The sequence below is a fragment of the Kogia breviceps genome, chromosome 8, assembly GCF_026419965.1.
Source record: "Kogia breviceps isolate mKogBre1 chromosome 8, mKogBre1 haplotype 1, whole genome shotgun sequence".
Classification (NCBI taxonomy): Eukaryota; Metazoa; Chordata; class Mammalia; order Artiodactyla; family Physeteridae; genus Kogia; species Kogia breviceps.
The window spans coordinates 105,672,213-105,683,001 of NC_081317.1; the positions used below are offsets into that span (position 1 = coordinate 105,672,213).

The 10,789-nt window shown below is 44.2% G+C and overlaps 1 pseudogene; it reads left to right on the forward strand.

Moving 5' to 3' along the window:
• The first annotated feature begins 3,988 nt into the window (after positions 1–3,988).
• Positions 3,989–6,717, forward strand: LOC131760870 (mediator of RNA polymerase II transcription subunit 25-like; annotated as a pseudogene).
• Positions 6,718–10,789: the final 4,072 nt, after the last annotated feature.

Consider the following 10,789-nt stretch of genomic DNA (forward strand, 5'->3'; position numbering starts at 1 on the left):
CCTTATTAGTTGTTTTATATATAGTAGTGTGTATATGTCAACCCCAAGCTCACAATTTATCCCTGCCCTCCCTTTCTACATAAGTTTGTTTTCTACATGTGACTCTATTTCTGCTTTGTAAACAAGTTCCTGTGTACCATTTTTTTTAGATTCCACATATAAGTGATATCATATTATATTTGTTTTTGTCTGACTTACTTCACTCAGTATGACAATCTCTAGGTCCACCCATGTTGCTGCAAAAGGCATTATTTTGTTCTTTTTATGGCTGAGTAATATTCCAGTGTGTGTGTGTGTGTGTGTGTGTGTGTGTGTGTGTGTGTGTGTGTGTATATACATACCATATCTTCTTTATCCATTCCTCTGTCAATGGACATTTAGGTTGTTTCCATGTCCTGGCTATTGTAAATAGTGCTGCAATGAATATTGGGGTGCATGTACCTTCTTGAATTATGGTTTTCTCCAGATATATGCCCAGGAGTAGGACTGCTGGATCATATGGTAACCCTATTTTTAGTTTTCTAAGGAACCTCCATACTGTTCTCCATAGTGGCTGTACCAATTTACATTCCCATCAACAGTGCAAGAGGGTTCCCTTTTCTCCACACCTCTCCAGCATTTATTGTTTGTAGATTTTTTTGATCATGGCCATTCTGACTGGTGTGAGGTGATACCTCATTATAGTTTTGATTTTCATTTTTCTAATAATGAGTGATGTTGTGCATCTTTTCATGTGCCTATTGGCCATCTGTATGTCTTCTTTGGAGAAATGTCTATTTAGATCTTCTGCCCATTTTTTGATTGGGTTGTTTGTTTTTTTTTGATATTGAGCTTCATGAGCTGTTTATCTATTTTGGAGATTAATCCCTTGTCAGTCACTTCGTTTGCAAATATTTTCTCCCATTCTGTAGGTTGTCTTTTCATTTTGTTTATGGTTTCCTTTGCTGTGCAAAAGCTTTTAAGTTTGATTAGGTCCCATTTGTGTATTTTTGTTTTTATTTACATCCATGCCTCCCTTCTTCCATAATGACATCCATTACTGGACTCATGTCAGCCACCAAAAGCTACACTTCTCAGCCTCCCTTGCAGCAAAGGGGGCCATGAGATGTGAGCAGGATTGATACGTGCCACTTCCAGATCATTTTTCAGAAGAGTTAGGTATGCACTTCCCTGGCTGTTCTTGCCCCCTTCCCAAGAATGCTTGGAAGATGATAAGAACTTCAGACACTGACCAGACCTAGACTCTGTATCTGTAGACAAGTGCTTCTCTATCTGTGGCGGAGGACAATCTCTCATGGAAGAATACTTTTGAAATATACTATAAAATTAAATCTCTAGAAAACATGAAATGAAAAAAAAATGGAGACAATTTCCAAATGTTTTACTATTTGACTCCATAATATTGATAACAAAATTATATTTCAAAAAATATAATAATAAACAACACAGACATGTTATAAAACTAGGCACATTAAACATAACAAAAAACATGCAACACTTCTTCACTGAAAAGAATAGAATATTGCTCTAAGAAATTAAAGAAGACCTAAATAAATGGTGCAATATAATATGTTTTGGGGTTGGAAAACTCAATATTGTTAATTCTCACCATGTTGATTTATAGATTCAATGCAATTCTGATCAAAATTCCTGCAGGCACTCTGGGTGAAATTGACAAGCTAATTGTAAAATTTGTAATGGAAATTCCTATGGACCTAGAACAGCAAAAGTCATTTTTAAAAAGAGTGAAGTTGGAGAAAACTATCTGATTTCATGATTTACTATAAAGCTACAATAATTAAGACAACGTGGTTTTGGTAAAAGAATCCACGTAAAGATGACTGAAACAGGAAAGTGACTCCAGAAGTAGAACCATTTACCTATGGTAGGTTTATTTTCCACAAACATGCCAAGGTAATTCAACAGAGAAGGGAAAGTCTTTTCTACACATATAGTGATGGAATGGCCAGATATCTGAATTTTTTAAAACTGAACATTAATCCTTACCTCACACATCACAAAAATTAGAAGTGTATCATAAATCTAAATGAAAAAACAAAAATTGCAAAACTTTTAGAAGAGAACATAAGTAGACAATCTTTCAAACCTTCAGGTAGGCAATGTTGTTTTAGGACACAAAAAGCATAAACCATAAAAAAAGTTTTTCTTTACGATAGATATCATGAAGACAGTGGAAAGTCAAGCTGAGGAATGGGAGAAAACATTTACAATACATAGCTGACAAAGGAATTGTATCAGAATACACAAAGAACTCTTACAACTCGATAATAAAAAGGCAAATAACCCCATTAAAAAAAAGACTTGAGTGGATATGCAAATGGCTGATAAACACATGAAAATATGCTCAACATCATCAGTCATCAGAGAAATGCAAACTAAAACCACAGTGAAATAGAGCCATATACACATTAGAATGGCTACAAATTAAAAAGATTAACAATACCACTGATACTTGGCAACTAGAACTCTAGCACACTGCTGGTGAGAGAGAATGAAGGAAACGTATCTCATTGACCCAGTCTGGGACAATATGAACATTAAAAAAAAATGATTCAGTAACAGACAATAATGCATTATGTAAAACAGGAATCATGAGACATACATAAGACATACATACATACATATATAAGAAAGGAAAACACCTTACAAGAGAATGTCAACTAATAAATGTAGAAGGATTAATGGAATTAGAAAATCTACATTTAGCAAGCAACCTAATAATAACTGATTAAAGCAAAGAATTGCTAACAGATACTAAAACTAGTGGGAGAAATTTTGATGAAGAACAGGAAATGTATATAAAATACTAAGTACAAAATATTTATTAATGCTACAAGAAAGAAATAAGGAAGACATGATTTTAATCAAGTGAAAAATATTAAAGTTGTGTGCTTCCTACTTATCAAGCACAAAGAACACAGAATCACTTCTGTTATATTCCTGAAAATATTATATCATCTAAATGTAATCATAAGGAAACAGCAGACAAACCAAAATTAAGGGATATTTACAAAGTAACTTGCCTCTACTTTTCAAAATTGTCAAGACCAGAAAAGCCAAAGGAAGACAGAGGAATGGTTCCAGATTGAAAGAGACTAAAAAGATAACACAACTAAAAGCAACATGTGATTTTGGATTAGATCCTGAACGTGTACAGGACATCGTTTTTGTTTTTTTTTTAAACCTATTTATCTGGCTGCGTCCGGTCTTAGTTGCGGCATGTGGGCTTAGTTGCCCCACGGCAAGTGGGATCTTAGCTCCCCGACCAGGAATCAAACCCGCGTCCCCTGCATTGGAAGGTGGATTCTTAACCACTGGACCACCAGAGAAGTCTCCTGTATGTGACATCGCTGGGGCAATCAGTGAGTGACATTTGAATGTGATCTGTGGATGTTAATTTCCTGATTGATGGCTGCCCTGTGGTTATGCAGGAAACTGCCCTTGCTTTTAGGAAACATTAAGAGGTAAAGGTATCATGTCTGTAATTTATTCTCTAATGAATGACTCAGAAAAAAAAGATTATTATTGTTCTGGTTATTATGCTGAGTAGCTAATTACCCCCAAATTTAGTGGCATAGCACAACCAGTAATTATGCTCATGGATTCTATGCGTCAGGAATTCAGCACACAGCATGGGAGGCTTGTCTCTGCTTGGTGATGTCTGGGACCTCAGCTGGAAGGCGTGGAGCCTGGGGGCTAAATCATCACTGTATTGTCTGGGCGTTGATGCTGCTTGTTGGCTAAGCTGATGCTGATACTGCCGACTAGAAAACCTATATGTGGCCTAACCACATAGCCTGGGCTTCCTCACATAATGACATCTGGGTTCTTAGGCTGTCTCAAGACAGATAACCAGGCAGAAGGTATATCCCTTTTATGACCTAATCTGAGAAGTCACATAACCTCACTTGGGCCATACCCTCTTGGTTGCTGCAGACACACACCCATTCAGGTTCAAGAAGAGGGCATGGAGACCACACTTCCTGATGAGGAGTGGCAAGGTTCTAAAAGAGCATACGGAACAGTGACAGATTGCTCTGTCCATTTTTAGAAGGTATTATCTGCCATGTTTGTACATAAAGAGAAAAAGAAAATGATAGTACAAATGTGACAGAATGTTAACCACTGGGAAATCTGCATGAAAAGTACACAGGAATGCTTTGCACTACTCTTATAACTTTCTATAGGTCTGAAATGACTATTTTTTGAAAGATAGAAAATCAGTAATAAAAACGTATTTCATTGGGCTAATAATGTTAAACTATGAACTTAAAACCGGCTCGGCAGCTGGGCCGGGGGCCTCGTAGCTGACGTGGTGTTTGTGATCGAGGGCACAGCCAACCTCGGGCCCTACTTCGGGGGCCTCCGCAAGCACTACCTGCTCCTGGCCATCAAGTATTTTAATGGTGGTCCTGCTGCCGAGACGGACTTCGGGAGGGACTATGGGGAGACCCGGTGCAGCCTCGTGGTGTTCAACACAGTGGACTGCGCTCCCGAGTCCTACATACAATATCACGCTCCCACCAGCAGCGCCTATGGGTTTGTCATCTGGCTCGGCAGCGTGAAGTTCATGGGGGGGGGGGGGGGGCGGGCCGGTGCTGCAGCCTCATCGCTGAAGGCCTCAGCAGGGCCCTGCAGCTGTTCCATGACTTCAAGAAGATGTCAGGGCTTCCCTGGTGGCGCAGGGGTTGAGAGTCCGCCTGCCGATGCAGGGGACATGGGTTCGTGCCCCGGTCCGGGAGGATCCCACGTGCCGCGGAGCGGCTGGGCCCGTGAGCCATGGCCGCTGCGCCTGCGCGTCCGGGGCCTGTGCTCCGCAACGGGAGAGGCCGCAACAGTGAGAAGCCCGCGAACCACACACACACACAAAAAAAAGTTACCTGTGAGGGCTTCCCTGGTGGCTGGTGGCGCAGTGGTTGAGTCCGCCTGCCGATGCAGGGGACGCGGGTTCGTGCCCCGGTCCGGGAAGATCCCACGTGCCGCGGAGCGGCTGGGCCCGCGAGCCGTGGCCGCTGCGCCTGCGCGTCCGGAGCCTGTGCTCCGCAACGGGAGAGACCACAACAGTGAGAGGCCCGCGTACCGCAAAAAAAAAAAAAAAAAAAGAAGATGCCGGAGCAGACTGGCCAGACATTCCTCCGACTCTGCCTCCTTACCTGTAACTCGCCCGCCTACCTGCTGCCTGCTGTCGAGAGCACCACATACTCTGGGTGCACGACCCAGACCCTCGTGCAGAAGGCTGGGGAGTGAGGAATCAACTTCGCCATCGTGTTGCCTTGGAAAGCTGCCTGCCCTGCAGCTTCTGTTCGAGAAGGCGGCTCCTCCCGCCAGGCTGGAGCCACTGCAGCCACTCACAGGTGTGAGCCAGGACGCGAGGCACACGGTGCCCGTGCCGGGGCTTGTGCTGCCTGTTGGGGGTGGCTCGGCCCCAGGCCCCCTCCAGCCAAAACCGCCCGTGCCCCTGCCTCTAGATCCTCCCTCGGACGCCCCGCCCTGGGCAGCCCCCCAGCAGCCTCTGCCCCCTGTCCCCCCGCAGTACCAGGTCCCCTGAGTGCAGCTTAGGCGGCTGCCCAGAGCGCAGTGGAGGCCGCCAAGAACCAGAAGGCTGGGCTGGGCCCTCGCTGAGCCCATCAACCCTCTTCGGCAAGCCGCTCCAGGAGGGGGTCCCCCCGCTACAGCCAGGCCCGGCCCCCCGGTGCCCCCAAGCGGCCTCCCCGCTTCCCAGCCCAGCCTGGTCTCCACTGTGGCCCCTGGACCGGTCCTGCCCCCCACCCCCCGTGCAGCCTGGGGCTACTGTTCAGGGCGGGCACTGTTCTCCCGCCCAGCTCGGGGCCCTGGCCCTCGGCGGGCGGCAGTCAGTCTCCAACACACTCCTGGCCTGGAGCGGGGTCCTCGGGTGGCAGGAGAAGCCCAAACCTGCCTCTGTGGTGCCAACCCCAAGCTGACTCGGTCGCTGCCTTCTCAGGTCTACCTGAATCACGGCGAGAACCTGAAAGAGGACAGTGCTGATCACGCAGCTCATCCCCCAGCGGCTGCTGAGCATCCTGCGCCCTTTGTTCTGGAACTCGGCGATGGTCCGTTTCCTCTTCACCAACAGGGACCTGGACTCGCGCTGAGGTCGCTACCACATCCTGGGCGACGGCTCCGCTGGCTGTGTGCGCTTCCCCACGCGGCCCCTGCGAGGTGTGTGTGCTCATTCAAGAAGGCCTTCGTGGGACGCATCTTCTAAGACCAGAGACGCTTTGTCAACGGCACCCGGCAGGTCATCAGCAACCACAAGCAGCTCCAGCCTCAGGGGACCGTGGGAGCCTCTGCAGCCCCGGGGCAGCGCCAGTCCCCGGGGTGCTGCCCGGGCGCCCCACAAGGTCCTCCTGGAGCGGCCCCCGCCCGCCCCCTCCCGGACCCACCCATCGGCCCCAGAACCCCGGGGCCGACCCCCAACTGCGGAGCCTCCTCTTCAACCCGCCACCGCCCTAGACTGGGGTGCCCCCGCCTCAGACCTCTCTCCACCCCCTCCAGCCACCAGGGGCCCCTGCTCCTGCACCTGCCGCCCGCCCAGTCCCGACCTGCGCAGCTTCCCCCCCCGGGGCTCCACTGCCAGGTCAGAGGCTGCTCAGCAGGGTTCCCTGGGGCCCGGTCCCCCAGCCAGGCCTGCAGGCCAGCATCATGGAGGATGCCATCCTCATGGACCTCATCTGAACCCCCGACACCCAAGAAAGTTCCTTTTAACACACACACACACACACAGGCTTGGTGAAGAAATAAAATAATTATGAATTATTTAAATAGGATTATAACTATCAATAATTACTAATGTTTTGAAAAGTTTTAAAATCATGACATTTTCTCAAACTGAAATTAAAGTATCACACGCTGTAATAGGGTGCTACTGCCCAAGACTTGTACGCCGAAGATGTCACATGACCTTCACCACACCTGTGTTCTCAACATCCACACTGCAATACACTCTGTTGAGTGAGACCATCATGTACTTGCAGGTGACAGCAAGGTCAAATTTCTATGAAAGTTTCTAAATGCTTACACAGTTTCAGGACCTACCTCATCATGGACCACAGTGTGTGGACCACACATGGAGTAGCAACTGTATTTCTAGTGCTTTTGTTGAAATGGCTCAGCCTGTATCCCAATACTACCGTTTTGGAATACTTTATATTTCCTCATCTGATTTGAAATGTCCTCTTATCATAAACCAAGTTCTCATATATAGTTGGTCTTTTTCTAGGTCTCATATTTTATTCCATTAGTCTTCACTAGTGTCACATAGTTTTAATTGCTGTAATAGTTCCTTCTGAAAAGTTTCATAATCTTCTTTTTATAGAGCTATTCATTTCTTATTTAATTCATTGTATTCCTGGATATTTGAGAAGGTGCTAACAAATACTGAAAGCGTGAATGAATATGTCATCAAGGTCCAGCTCAAGCCTGAACTGAGACAATCATAGAATTCGGACTGGAGGATGCAGGGTCCCTGGCAGAAGTGGGTCATGTCAGAGTCCAAGGAGTCTCTTAGGATACACTCATCATAGGGAAAAAAGAGAGGTGTGTAAGTTTGGGTCTGTGATGAAACCTTATCATCAAAGGGAAGGAGTACTTTAAAAGTCCTAAAGAAAGAGAATGTAGTGAGTAAAACTGAAAACATCTGTTTATGTATATTAGACCTCTGGGAGAAGCAGATTCTCAATTGTATATATGTAAATAAGAAAGCAAGAGCCAGGGGAATTAAGTTCCCACATCCTGCAAGCTGCTTGGTGCGGCCAAAAAAAAAAGCAAGAGCCGGGACATTTTTGAAATTAAAAAAAAAAAAAATGAACATTGAATTGTCCTACTAAATAGTGCAACATATTATTGAAATCACAAAAATTAAAATATTTTGGTATTGAGACGTGAATGAATAAACAGAACAGAATAGAAAGTCCAGACATTAACCAAAATATATATGGGAATTTAGTATGTGATAAAGGTAAATCTCATATCAGTAAATGGTATTCAGACAACTAAGAAGGGATTTGGAAAGGGAAAAGTTGTACAAAAAGCTCACACTGTACACCAGATTAAATTCCAAATGGATCAAATATTTACATGTAAAAAAACAAAAATATAAAAGAAAACATGGGTAAATTCTTTTAAAACTTTAGAGCAGGGAAGATTTTTTTCCTAAGGAAAACCCAAAATTCAGAAGCCATAAAGAAAAGATTGATAAATTGACTACATAAATATTTTAAACTCTTCATTTAAAAATATAAAAATCAAAAGAAAAATGGGCATTTGGGGGAAAAAAATAGAAACTTTTTCCACAAGAAAAAAGGTAAAAGAACATAGAATTCAGTAAGTAAAAGCTAATAGCCCAATAGAAAAATGGACATAATTAGATAGTTTATAGAAATATGAGTGGCTCTTAACCCATAAAATATGTTTAATCTCACTTATAATAAAGGAGATATGAATTTAAACTATACTGAATGCCATGTTCAACCTATGACTAACAAAAATCCATGTTTGACAGCACATTCTTTTGGCAAGAATGTGGGAAGCCAGTATGTTCACAAATTGCTGGTGGAAACGCAAACAGATTCAACTCTCATGATCATCAATCAGAAATATCACAATTAGGGGCTTCCCTGGTGGCGCAGTGGTTGAGAATCCGCCTGCCAATGCAGGGGACATGGGTTTGAGCCCTGGTCTGGGAAGATCCCACATGCCACGGAGCAACTGGGCCCGTGAGCCACAATTACTGAGCCTGCGCGTCTGGAGCCCATGCTCTGCAACAAGAGAGGCCGCGATAGTGAGAGGCCCGCGCACAGCGATGAAGAGTGGCCCCCACTTGCCACAACTAGAGAAAAAGCCCTTGCACAGAAACGAAGACCCAACACAGCCATAAATAAATAAATAAGTTAATCCCAGGACATAGATTAATCACTAAGAAACTTTACAAACAAAGTTAAAAAAATGAATTTAAAAAAAAAGAAAAAAAAAGAAATATCACAATTATAAATGTATTCGCCCTTTGCCTCAGCACTTCCACTTCTGGAAATTTACCCTACAGAGATAACTACATTCTTTTTTTTTTTTTTTTGCTACGTGGCTTGCGGGATCTTAGTTTCCCGCCCAGGGATCAAACCTCACCCAGAGTGAAAGCTCCGAATCCTAACCACTGGACTGCCAGTGAATTCCCTACACTCTTATGAAATTACATACGTACAAAATTATTCATTGCAAGATTGTTTGTAATAGCAAAAGACTGAAAATAACTCAAGTGTCCATCAGTAGAGGATGGTAAATAACTTATGGTAACTTATAATGGAATATTGTGTGGCATTTTTCACAAGAGTTGCTATGTACTGCTTCAGAAAATCTCTGATATGTTAAGTGGAAAAAAAAAGCAAGGTGCCTGTATTACTTCACTGGGGTTACCATGCCAAAGTACCACAAACTAGGTAGCTTATAACAACAGAAATGTATTGTCTGACAGTTTTGGAGGCTAGAAGTCCAAAATCAAGATGGCAGGGCCATGGTCCTTCTAAAGCCCCAAGAGGATCCTTCCTTGCCTCTTCTAACTTCTGTTGGTGGCCAGCATCCTTGGCATTCCTTGGCTTGCAGCTGCTTCATTTCAGTCTCTGCCTCTGTTATCACATGACCTTCTCTCTATGTGTCTGTGTTCAAATTTCCCTCTTTCTATAAGGACACCAGTCATATTGGATTAGGGTCCACCCTAATGACCTCATCTTAACTTGATTACATCTTCCAACACCCTATGTCCAAATAAGGTCCCATTCATAGGTCCTGGAGGTTAGGGCTTCAACATATCTTTTGGGGGGACACAATTCACCCTGTAATAGTGCAGAATAGTGTTTGTATGCTGCCTTTTGTGCAAGAAAAGGAGATAAAAATACGTTATTAGTATTGATAGAGAATCTGTAGAAGAATACATAAGAAAATAATATGAGTTTCTATCCTGGGAGGTGAATAGGACAGATGTAGGCAAGAATGGGAGGCAAATTAAAACAGGCACCTGGACTTCCCTGGTGGCGCAGTGGTTGAGAGTCCACCTGCTGATGCAGGGGACACGGGTTCGTGCCCCGGTCTGGGAAGATCCCACATGCCGCGGAGCGGCTAGGCCCGTGAGCCATGGCCGCTGAGCCTGAGCGTCCAGAGCCTGTGCTCTGCAACGGGAGAGGCCACAACAGTGAGAGAGGCCCGCATACCGCCAAAAAAAAAAAAAAAAAGCACCAATTTTGAGTATTCATTAGGGAAAAAAGGATTCCCTTAACCTTGTTGCTTGGAATCCTTTCCTTCAAGAGGTCCAGGTTCAAGGATGTAGGATTGCCTTTCCTTTTCTATAGGTCCAATCACCCTATTTCATTCTTCAGTGATTAATACCTTCATAATCATTATATTGGAATTGCTATTAATATTCAATGTTAGAATTAATCTACAGACAAAGCATAAGGAAGACTTAATTATAATTTCATAAAAATAATCCTTGACAACAAAAACTAATGATATCACTGACAAACCCAGCATAAAGGAGTAGGAGGGAAAATGGAGGAAAGCATAGGTACAGCAACTGTTGCATCTTCTATATGGGCAATAAGTAAACAGTGTTAAAAGTCAAAGTCAGGGGCTTCCCTGGTGGTGCAGTGGTTAAGAATCCGCCTGCCAATGCAGGGGACACGGGTTCGAGCCCTGGTCTGGGAAGATCCCACATGCTGCGGAGCAAGTAAGCCTGTGTACCACAACTACTTAAGCCCGA